This window comes from Lepus europaeus, chromosome 13 (assembly GCF_033115175.1).
Source record: "Lepus europaeus isolate LE1 chromosome 13, mLepTim1.pri, whole genome shotgun sequence".
Taxonomy (NCBI): Eukaryota; Metazoa; Chordata; class Mammalia; order Lagomorpha; family Leporidae; genus Lepus; species Lepus europaeus.
The window spans coordinates 9,186,698-9,199,063 of record NC_084839.1 but is presented as its reverse complement, the minus strand read 5'-3'; positions in this window follow the sequence as shown (position 1 = coordinate 9,199,063).

The window sequence follows — 12,366 nt, the reverse complement described above, 5'->3', positions numbered from 1 at the left end:
CGAAGCCCAACTTGTTCTTTCATTTCTCTATTCTCTTCAAGGTAGGAAACTAATTCTATTATGAAGGAATCTGTAGGATGCACAATTTAATCTTTAGACCTTATAAAAGAGATGGCTAACATTTTTCTGCAATAGCATAGCCAAAATAAGAACTCAAATAATAATCTCATAGCTAGATTCACTTCGCCATCAGCGAAGTATACAGTAAGTAGAAAAAACCTCCCTTTCAGACCAAAGGGAAAGAAAGTTTTAAAGTGAGAATATAATTTTCCTCATGGGCATTGTCTACCTTAGAAAAACTACTACAGAACATGCCTGTGACTATAGACTTGTAGTTCAGGCCACCGAAGTAATGAAGACTTTTCTTAATCTGATAGGGTATCTGCCAATGCCCACAGGAAACAAAATAGTGAAATTTCGAGGCATGAACACTGAAGTAGGAACAAATGCCATTACTTCCATTCAACATTGTGTTAGAAATCCCACTAGGCAAAAAGAAAAGAAAGAAATGAAGAATTTCAAATGAAGTGGAAAAAAAATCTATTCCTGCTAACAGGCAATGTAATTGTTTAGGGAAAGCTGAAAAATTCTTCCCAAGTTGTCCATGTACAAATCCCCAGAATTTGTGGCTATTATCTTTTATGGCAAAAGGAACTTTGCCGATATGGTTAATTAGAAAATTTTGAGTTCGGGACATTATCCTGGAGTATCTGAGTAGAACTAAAGTAATAAGAAGTGTCCTTGGCCAACGCCGTGGCTCACTAGGCTAATCCTCTGCCTGTGGCGCTGGCACCCCGAGTTCTAGTCCCGGTTGCTCCTCTTCCAGTCCAGCCCTCTGCTGTGGCCCAGGAAGGCAGTGGAGGATGGCCCAAGTGCTTGGGCCCTGACCTGCATGGGAGATCAGGAGGAAGCACCTGGCTCCTGGCTTCGGATCGGCACAGCATGCCGGCCGTAGTGGCTACTTGGGAGGTGAACCAACGGAAAAGAAAGATCTTTCTCTCTATCTCTCTCTCACTGTCTAACTCTGCCTGTCAAAAAAAAAAAAAGGAAATTAAAAAAATAAGAAGTGTCCTTATAAGACAGGGAAGGAGGGGTTAGCACTGGGTCACTACAGGTTTAGCTGCCACCTGAGATGCTAGAATCCCATGACACTTCAAACCCCATCTGCTCCACTTTCCATGCAGCTCCCTGCTAACGCATCTGGAAAGGCAGCAGAAGATGGCCCAAGTGCTTGGGCCTCTGCATCCACATGGGAGACCTGGATGGAGTTCCAGGCTCCTGCTTCAGGCTGGCCCAGCTTTGCTATTGCATTCATTTGGGGAGTGAACCAGAAGATGGAAGATTTCTCTCCCTCTCTCCCTCCCTCCCTCTCTCTCTCTCTCTCTCTCTCTCTCATTCATTCCCTTTTCCCCTCTCTCTGTAACTCTGCTTTTCAAATAAATAAATATTTTTAAAAAGAGAAAGAAGGTGATCAGAAAAGGAGAAAGAGATGCAACAACAGAATGAAGAGGTGGGAGCAACATGAGGAGGGGGTGATTCTCCAAGGAATGTGAGCAGCTTCCAGAAGCCAGAAATGGCCATGCGGCTAAGTCTCTTCTAGAGCTCCAGAAGAAACCAGCTCTGCCAAGACCTTGGCTTTAGCTCAGTGAAAGTAATTTCTAATAGCCTCCAAAACTGTAAAAGAATAGATGTTTTTTGTTTTGTTGTAAGCCATCAAATTTGCTGAAGCAGCTATGAGAAACTCATACTTTGTCTAAACATAAATTTAAAAAATCAGAAAAAATAAAACCATAAAGGAAGATTAACAAGTTATCAGACACAAGCTCAACATAGAAAACTCAACAGCTTCTGAATATACTTGCAATAAACAGCATGGAAATGCAATGAGAAAAATTAATGCACTCATGAGCAAAAGGCCATAAAAGAATTCAGAATAATCTGACAAAACATCTTAATTAACAAAATTATAAAATATCTTGAAGTACATAAAGGAAGACTTTCGTATTGGTTAGCTTGTCATTACTACAAAGAAACACCCAGGAGAAGCTACCTATGAAGAAAACGTATTTTGGGCTCACAGTGCTGGAGGTTCACAGTTCAAAATCAGGCAGACCATACCAGTATGTCAGATGGCAGTTGCAGACCTTGTGCAGAGAAAAGATCCTGTGGTTAGCCAGAAAGAAAGTGGCTGGATAGGGCCAGCGCCGTGGCTCAACAGGCTAATCCTCCGCCTTGCGGCACCGGTACACCAGGTTCTAGTCCCGGTTGGGGCGCTGGATTCTGTCCCGGTTGCCCCTCTTCCATGCCAGCTCTCTGCTATGGCCCAGGAGTGCAGTGGAGGATGGCCCAAGTGCTTGGGCCCTGCACCCCATGGGAGACCAGGAGAAGCACCTGGCTTCTGCCTTCGGATCAGCGTGGTGTGCCGGCCATAGCGCACCGGCCATGGCGGCCATTGGAGGGTGAACCAACGGCAAAGGAAGACCTTTCTCTCTGTCTCTCTCTCTCACTGTCCACTATGCCTGTCAAAAAAAAAAAAAAAAAAGGAAAGAAAGTGGCTGGACCAAACTCAGCTTTTATAACCACCCCTCCCCCAAGGATTACCTTGTAAGCACATGCCCTGTGGTGACCTAAGTGACTCCCACTAGGCCTGCCTCCTGAACACCATAACTGAATTGAGTTCCTGTCCTCCTATTATTAATTTGTAATTTTGGGGATCAAATCTTTAACATATGGAACTTAGGGGGCAGTCAAATCCAAACTAATCTCCAAACCATAGAAGTATTTAAATTTGTAAATGGAAAATTATCCCATGCTTATTTTAAAGATCATTATTGTAAAGAAAATATTCTTCCCTAAATTATATATTCAATGCACAATTCCCAACAATATGTCTTTGTGAGACAACAAAAATCAAAAATGAATGAATGAACACAAGAGGGTTATTTCAGCAGGCCTGGGTTGCAAACTCTGCACTTTGAAAGAAATGCCTGTCTTCAGGACTCTGAGTTCATGGAATTCTGTCTGATAACAGTGTTTTGTATAACTGAGGCCTTAGGCCATGCTGTGGCAGTCTGACCAAGTAAGTTTATCTGCATATGGTGATTTATGGTGAATGTCTGTTTTTTCTTAGGGAGGGGATTCTAGGTTATGGGGAGCTGAGGTTAGTCAGTCAGGTGCTGCATGACAGAGTAACTGACCTCCAATAAAAGCCATGAACACCAAGACTCAAGAATTAGGTGAACTTCCTGGTTGTCCACACTTGACACAGGTTGTCACACATTGTTGCTGGGGAATTAAGGCAGCTCCCACTAGGAGATGACAGACTTTGCCCCCAGTCTTTTCCCTCTGTTGATTTTATCTGTAAACTTCCCCTGCAATGAACTGTAACTGCATGTGACAGCTTCTTTTTTCCCCAGAGAAACCATGTATTTAGTAAGTACAAATTTCATACGTACAACTTCAGGAATATAGTGATTCTTCCCACCATACCTGCCCTCCGACCCCCACTCCCACTCTACCTCCTCCTCCCTCTCCAAGACCCATTCTCCATTAAGGAAAAAAAAGCTGTTCCTCAACAGTCAAGACAAGGGCTGTTCAAGTCATTGCTTCTCAAAGTGTCAATTTCACTTCTACAGATTTCCTTTTAGGTGCTCTACTAGTTATCATAGAACAGGGAGAACATATGGTATTTGTCTCTTTGGGACTGGCTTATTTCACTAAGTATGATGTTTTCCTGATTCACCCATTTTGTCCATTCATCCATTTTGTCCATTCATCCAATGACTCAACATCATTTTTTTTACCACTGTGTAGTATTCCATAGAGTACATGTCCCATAATTTCTTTATCCAGACTTCAATTGATGGGCATTTAGGTTGATTCCATGTCTTAGCTATTGTGAATTGAACTGCAATAGACATGGGGGTGCAGATAACTCTTTCATTTGCTGATTTCATTTCCCTTAGGTAAATTCCCAGGAGTGGGATGGCTACATCATATGGTAGATCAATATTCAAATTTCTGAAGTATCTCCAAGCTGACTTCCATAGTCATTTTACCAGTTTACATTGCCACCAGCAGTGGATTAGTGTACCTTTTTCCCCACATCCTCGCCAGCATTTGTTGTTTGTTGATTTCTGTATGAAAGTCATTCTAACTGGCATGACACCTCACTGTGGTTTTGATTTGCATTTCCCTGATGGCTAGTGATCTTGAACATTTTTTTCATGTGTCTGTTGGCCATTTGGATTTTCTCTTTTGAAAAATGTCTGTTTAAGTCCTTTGACCATGTTTTCACAGGGTTGTTTGTTTCGTTGTTGTGGAGTTTCTTGATCTCTTTATATATATTCTGGTTATTAATCTTATCAGTTGCATTGTTTGCAAATAATTTCTCTCATTCTGTCGGTTGCCTCTTAACTTTCTGAGTGCTTCTTTTGCAGTACAGAAGCTTCACAATTTTATGTAATCCGATTTGTTAACTTTGGCTTTGATTACCTGTTCCTCTGGGGTCTTTTCCACGAACTCTTTGCCTGTGCCAATGTCTTGTAAGGTTTCCCCCAATGTTCTCTAATAATTTGATGGTATCAGGTCATAGATTTAAGTCTTTAATCTATTTTGAATGGATTTTTGTGTAAGGTATAAGGTAGAGGTCCTTCTTTGTACTTCTGCTTGTGGAAATCCAGTTTTCAGAAATTTGTAGAAGAAATTGCCCTTGCTCCAGGGATTGGTTTCCTTTTTCATCTCTAATTTTATTGATTTGGGTCTTCTCTCTCTTTTTTTTTTTTTTTTAGTTGGGTCAATGGTGTGTCAATTTTTTTTTCCCAAAAAAACAAGTCTTCATTTTGCTGAGCTTTTGTATTATTTTTTGGCTTCAATTTTGTTGATTTCTTCTCTAATTTTAATTATTCATTTTCTCCTACTAGTTTTGGGTTTGGTTTACTGTTGTTTTTCTAGATCCTTGGGATGTATCAATAGCTCATGTATTTGGTGCCCTTCCAATTTCATGATGTAGCACTAATTGCTATAAAGTTTCCTCTTAACACTGCTTTTGCTGTGTCCCACGAGTTTTGATACATTGTATTGTCATCTTCATTTGTTTCCAGAAATTTTTTTATTTCTCTTTTGATTTCTTGTATGACCCACTGTTCATTCAGGAGCATGTTGTTCAGTCTCCAAGTGATTGCATATGTTCTAGAGATTCCTGAGTTGCTGATTTCCAGCTTCATTGCATTGTGGTCCAAGAAGATACATGGTATGATTTCAATTTTTTGAATTTGATGAGACTTGCTTTATGGCCTCCATATGGTCATTCTTAGAGCCCTTAGAGAAGGTTCCATGCACTGGTGAGAAGAATGTGTATTCTGCAACTGTAGGGTGGAAAGTTCTGTAGATATCTGTTAGGTCCATTTGGTCTATAGTGTCAAAGAACTCTACTGTTCCCTTGCTGATTTTCTGTCTGGTTGATCTGTCCATTGCTGAAAGTGAAGTATTGAAATCCCCCATTACTATTGTATTTGAGTTCATGTCTCCCTTTAGATCCCTTAACATTTCTTTTAAATAGCCAGGTGCGCTGTAGTTAGGTGCATATACGTTTATAATAGTTATATCTTCCTGTTGAATTGATCCCTTAATCATTACATAGTGCCATTCTTTGTATCTTTTAACAGTTTTTGTGGTAAAGTCTATTTTTGTCTGATATTAGGATGGCTACACAAGCTATTTTTGGTTTCTGTTAACATGGAATATCTTTCACCATCCCCATTAGTTTCTTCATTTTTTCACTGTGGCGGGTTTTATCTTTGGACAATGTCTGATTGGATTAGTGGAGTGTCTGCTTTCAGGGAATAACTAGAGGTGTGTGTTGGGTGTGGCCAGAGAGCTCTGTTCAGTGCTTCAGGGTGGAGGGCATGTCTGAGGTGACACACCCAGGTTTGTAGTGGTAAATCTCTTCTTTTATCAGAGGGGAGGTTTCTTTTTGTCTGTTGGTATAGATTCAGCTGAGCTCTTCTCCTTGAAGGAGATTTGGGCCCTAGCCCCAGTGACTATATTATTCGTCCACCCTGCCAGATGGACCACACAAAGGTTCCACATAGTCCTCAGTGTAAGCTCAGATTTCCCAGCAATGTCCCTCACCAGGTAAACAGGAAGCCCTGATCGTGTGCAGCCTACCCAATGTCCCAGCCACACACCTTGAGTCCTCCCATGCAGCCTCAGTGTTTTCACAGTTCTGGCACACAAGCTTCCCACAGACCCAAGCACCCAGCCCCCATCCTCCCCATCAGACTCAGGAGTCTCCACTTGGTTCATTGCTGGCACAGCTGATACATATGTCCAAAATGGCACTTACTCTCTGTCAGCTTATTACAGGATGCCTTTGTAGGATGATCAGGGAGAGAGAAAACGTGCCTCTCCTTTGTTTTTTCTCCTCTAGTTTGGCGGGTATACTCTCCCCCATTGGGGCTCCACGCCGGATTTCCTCTGGGCTCTTCCTGCAGCTTTTTCACCAGTGGCTTGGGCTGCTGCAGTCTGGTCTCACCGCACTCTCCAACACTGGAGTGGAAGCTCTCGGCTTTGGGCTCATAAGTTGTATGTGTCCTCATCCTCCACATAGGTCCACTGTGTTCCTCCAATTTGTGTAGAGTTTCCTATTTTGTTTTCTCCATAACTCTTCCCTGAGACTGCACTCTTTCCACTTTTTTAAAACTATCTTCACCTAGACTTGAGCAGTAATCTCCCTCCCTACTCTGCCATCTTAATCCAATGTGTGACAACTTCTGAGTCGTCAGTGTCCTTCTAGCAAATCACAGAGCCTAAGTGGGGGCCGTGGGGACCCCAACCACAGAGCAAAACAAGAATAGCCAAGACCATTTTGGGAAAAAAATCAGCAAAATCACCACCCTTACCAGATCAACGTTTATCATGAAACTAATGAGGCAGTCAGGTGACACTGGAACAGAAGTCACAAAGGCCTCTCTTGTCCCACACAGCAAATATTATCAAGCCTCGGCATTTTCTTGAAGTTTTTCCTCTCCTTTTGCAATGCATTGCATCTGCCAGTGGACTCTAAAAGTCCCCAAGTCTATTCAAGTGGCTTTTGCTTTATGAAAATTCTCCCATTTCTGGAAGGAACTTGCTCCCTACTCAGCGCTCCTGTAGAATGTTGTTCTGGTCTCAGCACTGAAAAAGTATTATGTAACCTGTGCTTGTCTGTCTGTCTCCCTCCAGACTGTGAGCTCAATAAGGTTCAGTGCCGGCGCCACAGCTCAATAGGCTAATCCTCCGCCTGCGGCGCCGGCACATCAGGTTCTAGTCCCAGTCGGGGCACCGGATTCTGTCCCAGTTGCCCCTCTTCCAGGCCAGCTCTCTGCTATGGCCCAGGAGTGCAGTGGAGGATGGCCCAAGTGCTTGGGCCCTGCACCCCATGGGAGACCAGGAGAAGCACCTGGCTCCTGCCTTCGGATCAACGCGGTGCGCCGGCCGCAGCGCGCCAGCCACGGTGGCCATTGGAGGATGAACCAACGGCAAAGGAAGACCTTTCTCTCTGTCTCTCTCTCTCACTGTCCACTCTGCCTGTCAAAAAAAAAAAAAAAAGAAGGCTCAGTGAGCACTGGAATCCCCCTTATCCAAGGTCTGACTTCCAACAGCTTCAGTTACCCTGGTCAACTGCAGTCCAAAATGATGAAATAGAAAATCCAAGAAATAAACTATTCATAGGTTTCAAATTGCAGAGTATTGTAATTACTGTTCTGTTTTATTGTTAGCTATATTAATCTCTTATTGGGCCTAATTTATAAAGGAAACTTTATCATAGGTATGTATTTTTAGATAAAAACAGTATACATGGGGTTTGGTATTATCTGTAGCTTCAGGCATATACTGAGGTCTTAAAATAAACCTGATTCATCCATTTCCCCACACACATCACAAGATATAGAGCCTCAATCTCTTTACGTGTGCTAATGAATGAAATATTAGCATTCATATAAAACAGTGTCAGGAACTAAGTAAACTGTAGTCTTAAATAGGAATCATAGAAAAGGTAACAAATCCTAAGGTTTACACATAGCCTAAAATGATGTACCATCCAATGAGTAACTTCAGGATTAGATATTAAACATCTCTCTCTTTCCCCTCTCATACACACATACACACACAAAACCCGTACATACATACATGCACAACAAAGGCATCATAAAGACCAAACTAACACAGTGGAAGGTATGCACAGAACTTGCCAATCAGTCACATTTGTTGGAAAAGCATCTCGAAATTAATCACTTTGTTCAGGAAGCTGCTTTCATGGAGTTGGTGAGCCACCAACTTGCCTAGAAAGTTGAACTGTGTGAAAATTGGGTGGTTTCATTGAGTCACAAGCTTACATAAGACTTCCATTCATGATGAAATTTATTTCTCTGCCTCTAGAAAGAGTTCTTGTAATAATTTTAAAGACTCTTTCAGGCCGGCACTGCGGCTCATTTGGCTAATTCTCCACCTGCAGTGCCAGCACCCTGAGTTCTAGTCCCGATCAGGGCACCGGATTCTGTCCTGGTTGCTCCTCTTCCAGTCTAGCTCTCTGCTGTGGCCCGGGAGGACAGTGGAGGACAGCCCAAGTCCTTGGGCCCTGCACCCGCATAGGAGACCAGGAGAAGCACCTGGCTCCTGGCTTCGGATCAGCATGGTGCACCGGCCGCAGCGGCCTTTGGGGGGTGAACCAACAGAAAAGGAAGACCTTTCTCTCTGTCTCTCTCTCACCATCGACTCTGCCTGTCAAAAAAAAAAAAAAAAAGACTCCTTCAAATGTAAGCACTCTAAAATCACATTAAATCATTTATAATAGAAGAATTTTGCTTTAAACAGTACAACAAAGGAGAGATTCCCCTCTGCAGCATTTATAGATAAAATACTTAATAATCAATGATCATGCTGAGTGAATTAAGCCAGTCCCAAAGAGAAAAATATCATTTGTTTTCCCTGATCGGTGACAACTGAGCGCCAAAGGGGAAACCTGCTAAGTGAAATGGACACTATAAGCAACAATGAACTGATCAGCTCCTGTCCTGACTTTAGATGTACAATGTAATAATTTATCCTTTTTAGTATTTGTTGTTGTTGTTGTTGTTCTAGTACTATTGGTTGAACTCAGTAATTAACACACAATTATTCTTAGGTGTTTAAATTTTAACTGAAAAGTGATCCCTGTTAAATCTAAGAGTGGAAAAAGAGAGGGAGGAGATGAACAATTTGGAACATGCTCAATCGGACTGGCCGCAAATGGTGGAGTTAGAAATGTGCCAGGGGATTCCAACACAATTCCATCAAGATGGCATGTACCAATTCCATCGCACTAGTCCAAGTGATCAATTTCAGCTCACAATTGATAGCTCTGATAGGTCTAAGAGTCAAAGAGATCACACAAACAAGACAAGTATCTGCTAATACTAACTGATAGAATCAAAAAGGGAGAGAAAGATCCAACATGGGAAGTGGGATACACAGCAGACTCATAGGATGGCAGATGTCCTAAACAACACTCTGGCCTCAGAATCAGCCCTCAAGGCATTCAGATCTGGCTGAAGAGCCCATGAGTGTATAGCAGGCATGGAAAGCCAAGATATCATGGAAAAAAAAAAAAAAGACCTAAATGAATGATCTCTGTGAGTGAGATCCCAGTGGAAAGAACGGGGCCGTCAAAGAAGGAGGTACCCTTCTCCGAAGGGGGGAGAGAACCTCCACCTTGAGTATGACCCTATCGGAATAAGATCAAAGTCAGCGAAATCTAAAGGCTTCCATAGCCCTGGCAACTCATGACTAGAGCCTAGGGAGATTACTGACGCCATGAACAGGAGTGTCAAATTGTTAAGTCAGCAACAGGAGTCACTGTGTACTTACACCCCATGTGGGATCTGTCCCTAATGTGTCGTCTAAAGCCAAGTGATGTTATGACTGGTACTGAAACAGTATTTTTATACTTTGCGTTTCTGTGAGGGCGCAGACTGATGAGGTCTTTGCTAATTATATACTGAATTGATCTACTGTATATAAAGAGAATTGGAAATGAAAAAAAAAAAAAAACAACCTGGTGTTAAAATGGAAATGGCATAGAAAATTAATTAATTTGAAAAAAAAATTATGTAGGATCTCTGTCTTTAATGTGCTGTACATTGCTATTTAATGCTATAATTAGTAATCCAATGGTAGTTTTTTCACTCGATGTTGCTTTATGGGCAAAATGTTGAAATCTTTACCTAATATACACTAAACTGATCTTCTGTATACAAAGAGAATTGAAAATGAATCTTTACATGAATGGAAGGGGAAAGGGAGTGGGAAAGGGGAGGGTTGCGGGCGGGAGGGAAGTTATGGGAGGGGGGAAGCCATTGTAACCCATAAGCTATATTTTGGAAATTTATATTCATTAAATAAAAGTTTAATTAAAAAAAAAAATAATCAATGATCAGTGCTAATACTAATGGAGGAGTAACTCTAAACTTTTAAGTAATCTCCAATTTTCTTTCTCAGCTAAGTGTACTCTGCTTGTTCTGTACAATACGGTAGCCACTTTGTGATACAGAGCTAATGGTTGCTTGAAATGTAGCTAGTACAGCTAAGGAATAGAACTTCCAATTTCATTTAAAATCAACAAGAACAAAACATTCCAGTTAAGAAATGGGCAAAAGATTTGAATAGAAAATGTTCAAAAGAAGAAATAAAACTAGCCAACAAACAGGTGACAAAATGCTCAGTATCACTCGTCACCAGGGAATCACAAATCAAAACAGCAATGAGATATCCTCACTCTAGATAGAATGGTTATTATCAAAAAGACAAAAAATAACAAATTCCTGCATGGATTTGGAAAAAAGTAACCCTATACACTGTTAATGATAATGCAAATGAGAACAGCCACTAAGAAGATTCCTCAAAAAATGAAAAATGCATCTAGCACGTGGCCCAGCTACCCTACTTCTCAGATATATCGAAAGGAAACGAAGTCAGCATAAGAAAGAGATTACTGCACTCCCATGCTTACAGCAACCCAAACCAACATAGCAAATATACAAAATTAACCTGGATATGTGTCAACAGAAGACTATATTAAGAAAATGTTGTATGTATACATGATGAAATATTACTGAGTCATCAAAAGAATAAAATTCTGACATTTTCAACAGAATAGATGAAACTGGATATCATTATACTAAGTGTAATAAACCAGACACAGAAAGATAAGTACTACATATTTTTCTCATATGTGGAAGTTAATGTACATATATTATAAAGTGTGGAAGCCATATCATTTGTTACATAGCTATTTATAAATGTCATTTACACTAAATTTTACTCCTTAAAAAATACAGTCTCCTTCCCTCACTTTATGATCTTTATCATGAATCCGATATTATATGATATTAATAAACTCATCCCTGCTTTCAAGAAAACAAGTGTGTATGTGTGCATATCTGATATTTAAACATGAAATGAATATGTAAAAGTGTTCAAAACTATTAAATCTATGTGTGTTCATTTAACTTGTCTTTATATTTTTCTGTACTGTTTGAAATATTTTCCCCAAAGAAACCGCTTATTTAATGAGTACGAATTTCATAAATACAACTTTAGGAATATAGTGATTCTTCCCATCATACCTGCCCTCCCCCTCCCACTCCCACACCACATCCTCCTCCCTCTCCCATTCCCAGTCCCATTCTCCATTAAGGAAAAAAAATGAAATCCAATCATTTGCAACAAAATGGATGAATCTGGAAAACATCATACTTAGTGAAATAAGCCAGTCCCAAAGGGACAAATACCATATGTTCTCCCTGTTCTGTGATAACCAGTAGAGTACCTAAAAGGAAATCTGTAGAAGTGAAACTGACACTTTGAGAAGCAATGACTTGAACAGCCCTTGTCTTGACTGTCAAAATATTTTTAAATAGAAATTTAAAGGGCAAAAAATTAAAAATCAATTGTAAACAGCCATTCTGAAATGCAGCTACTGGCTACCATATTGAAAAATGCTCCACATGGGGGAGGAGCCAAGATGGCGGATAGTGAGGACGAGCACCGTAGTTTGGGAAAATAAAGTTTCATAAAAGGGGAATTACTGTAGCCTCAGGAAAAGATTCAAGAAAAAAACTGCAGAGGAAACGCTTCCGGATCTAGTGGATGTGACACAGAGAACCTACAGGGAGCCCACCGCGTGGAAACCCAACTGCGGGAGCTGAGCCGCAGAATCTCCCAGCGCGGGAGGTAAGACAAAGACGTCAGAAACCCGAGACATTGGTGGGGAAAAGCAGAGGCCTCTCTATTCACTCACCGAGCAAAACAAAGAGCAGGCACCATTTTACATATGTAAAGCGCCGC